We start from the raw sequence: 2,988 nt of genomic DNA, 5'->3' as shown, positions 1-2,988 counted from the left end.
GTTTCCTAATCATAAGCATGAGAAAGTGCCACAGGTTGTAGTGTGAATTTCCCTTCACAGCTACTTAAGCTTTTCCTGAACTAGTAATTTAATTCTTAATTACAATTTTCTCTGTTTAGTTTCCCCATTGGGCTTTTTTAAGGGGTGAGGGAATGTGTTGGCACTAGGAAAATGGAGGAATATTAAAGCAGTCATTGCCTGTTAGACAGAGATCAAGGACTTTTGAGATGCTGACAGAGCTGGTTGCATAGAGGGACTTGGATGCTGCATCAGCTTGTGGTTTATATGCTGTACATGGCAGAAGAGGTAGCTGGAGACAGGTCTACACCCATTGGAAGGCACATAGCTTCCCTGGTGCTGCAGTGATAATAGCCACAGTCTCAGTGTTAGTTGAGAATCTGCATCTGTGTGTGCTGCAATGCCCCTTATCTTTGCAATTCAGTGTGAGGCATGAGTTAAAAAGACTGAAACTTTTCTGGGAATGTGCAGGAAACATAAGTGAAGAAAACTTAAGTGCTTTTAAACTTCAGAAATACATGTTGTCACTTACTCTTGATTTCACTTTTTCCTGAATTTCACTTCAGTCTTTTTTTGATCTCGAATTCATATTCTTGGCTTAAGCTTGTGCAGTCAGGACTAAAGCACCTGATTCTTTTTTTTTTTTTTTTTGTTATGAGGACAGCCTTATCATAAATGTCTCTCTAGATTTGAACAGGCTCTATGATGTATAGGAATCCTTACCTGCACATGCACAGCAGATTTTATTAGACTTGCTGAGTTTAGCAACAGATTAAATTTGCACTTTTGATGTCCCTTGTCTAGCTCCTTGCAATGGCTCAGCCAATGCTTATTGACTTTTATGTATTGACACCTTCATTAACCATAGAAATGATAACTTTGCATAGATAAATGCACCATACTCCTTGTGTATGGTTACTGTACCTATACAACCGCTACCCAAACCCCAGATTTGCCCAGGCCATGAATATAATAAGGAATAATAAGGAATTCTTACTCTTAAAGAATAAGAACATTCTAGTGCTGTTTGGTGAATTGGACAATGGCCACATGGCTCCATCAAGTCTGTGCAGAAATAAAATCCTTCCAGTGTTGCTGAAGTGCTTGAAGCTTTTGTCGTAGATCTAAAAATCACAGATCCAGCCGTTACTGACATTCGCTTAAGGAAAGATTGTCATTCAGTTCTCATTAAAATTTCACATTAAAAAATTATGGTCGGTGCAAAGGGTAGATATGAATAAGGACAGAGTGTGTAGTAAAAGAAGCACTGACAATTTTTTGTCTTTATGGCACTGATTGACACCAGTCAAGGCACTTAAAAGAGTCTTCAGGAATGAGTATTCATTGTCCCTGGGGGCTTCATAGTACTCAGAGAATCTGAAAAAATACAGTTGAATTTTTAAAATATGCCCATCACCAGCACTTTCAATTAACTTAATGAAGAGGAGGACTTTCTGTCTGTGGAATTAGAAGACAATCAAAGTTATCAAAGCACCCATAAAGTAAGGCTCTGACCCCGTGTCACCAGGTGATGGATTTGTTGAAGTCACAGATGAGATTCTACACTTAAAAATGACTTATATTTTGTGCTAAAAGAATTCTACTACTGACTTTTTAGTCTGGCTTGGGAAACATACTTCTAAACTCTGCTGCATTGAGCACTTCTAAAAAGTTAGCAGAGACTGTCTACTCATTCATTTCTTCCACTACATCATGGCTTAGCACCACTCAGGTCACCAGTTCCACCACCTCAAAACAAAACAGGGCTGATAACTGTAGGTGCTGTAGCATACTTAGAACTAGAATACAAATAAAAACAGTTGCTTAAGATAATATGCCTATAGCACAGGATACTGTGGAATTGGAAGCCGATAAACCAGCAGTAGTATCATTATTACTTTAAGAAATGATTTGAAATGTATTTAATTTCACACCATAGTAAGTACAGACAAAGCCACCACAAACATAGTAATGAAACAGCCCATTTATTTTAGCCTGATTGTCTGCCAGTTTGTGGACATTCTGTCTCAGAAGTGTTTGTGGTGAATGTACCCATGTCATTTTTGAGTTACTGGCTGGACTTATTTATGTCTATACATCTCTATTTTCCCAGCTGACAGGGAAGACCAATCAGAGGAAGCTTCAGTTTTCAGATGTCTTCCTGAACAATTTCCTTTCAGAACCTTGCTGTAGCTGAGATCCTCCAAGCAAAGGCAATCTGCAGTTGGCTGTGTCCTTTGGAAAGCTGCGCGTTACTTTCTGGATCATCTCAGTGCAGCTTCCTTTCCGTGCCTGCGCTGCATGAGCTCTTGGCCTTGCTCTGGATGTTTTGATTTTCACTGTCTCTGATGTGTTGCACTTTTTTTCCCCTCACGTACAAAAGGTTGCTAGGATAGCAAGTTTAAGGTTGTTAATGATAGTTCATTTTTTCTTAATTTCTCCTTATCCTTCTCAGCACTAGTTCACCGATGGCTCTACATCACAAATGGGAAACCTCTCTAACAACTCTTTTACTCTTTTACCAGTGTAAGCCATTCCCTTGTCCCTATGGGTTTTGGAATCCAAGTTGTTGGCTAAGCCTGCAGGCGATATAATTGATAGTAATTATATCCATCCATTAATAGCGGCCAGCAGCAGCAGCTCAAAACTTGAGAGCCATTGGCAATCCGCTTACCGTTTCAATTTCTAAATTGATCTCTGGAGTCGGCAGGAATTAGGACCAAAGGAAAACATATTTTCGTTATCTCTGCCTTTCCAGATCTCTCCAGAAGGTTGCCGGGGCACAGAATTCCCTAACCCTTCTTTCTGTCCCCTAGACACCGCAGTCATCGCCCTTCTTCGTGCAAGATGGAGAGTCCCTGCGGGCCGGGATCTGCCCGTTGCGGGCGCGGGGCTGCCGGCCTCGGTGGGCTACCCGAAGGGAGCGGAGGGAGCCGCAGCTCTGCCCGGCGGCGCGGGGACGCGGCGGGG

At 41.5% G+C, this 2,988-nt stretch overlaps 1 long non-coding RNA gene across 1 annotated transcript; it reads right to left on the bottom strand.

The window, feature by feature from the left end:
• Positions 1-1,987: 1,987 nt before the first annotated feature.
• LOC109367754 lies at positions 1,988-2,982 on the bottom strand. The gene is made up of 2 exons (XR_002115147.2): positions 2,693-2,982; positions 1,988-2,405 (listed from the first exon to the last, which is right to left on the bottom strand). It is a non-coding gene; the product is annotated as an uncharacterized LOC109367754 (long non-coding RNA).
• Positions 2,983-2,988: the final 6 nt, after the last annotated feature.

The sequence above is a fragment of the Meleagris gallopavo genome, chromosome 5, assembly GCF_000146605.3.
Source record: "Meleagris gallopavo isolate NT-WF06-2002-E0010 breed Aviagen turkey brand Nicholas breeding stock chromosome 5, Turkey_5.1, whole genome shotgun sequence".
Classification (NCBI taxonomy): Eukaryota; Metazoa; Chordata; class Aves; order Galliformes; family Phasianidae; genus Meleagris; species Meleagris gallopavo.
Note: the sequence above shows the minus strand (reverse complement) of the source record. Positions and strands in the feature narration are given on the sequence as shown.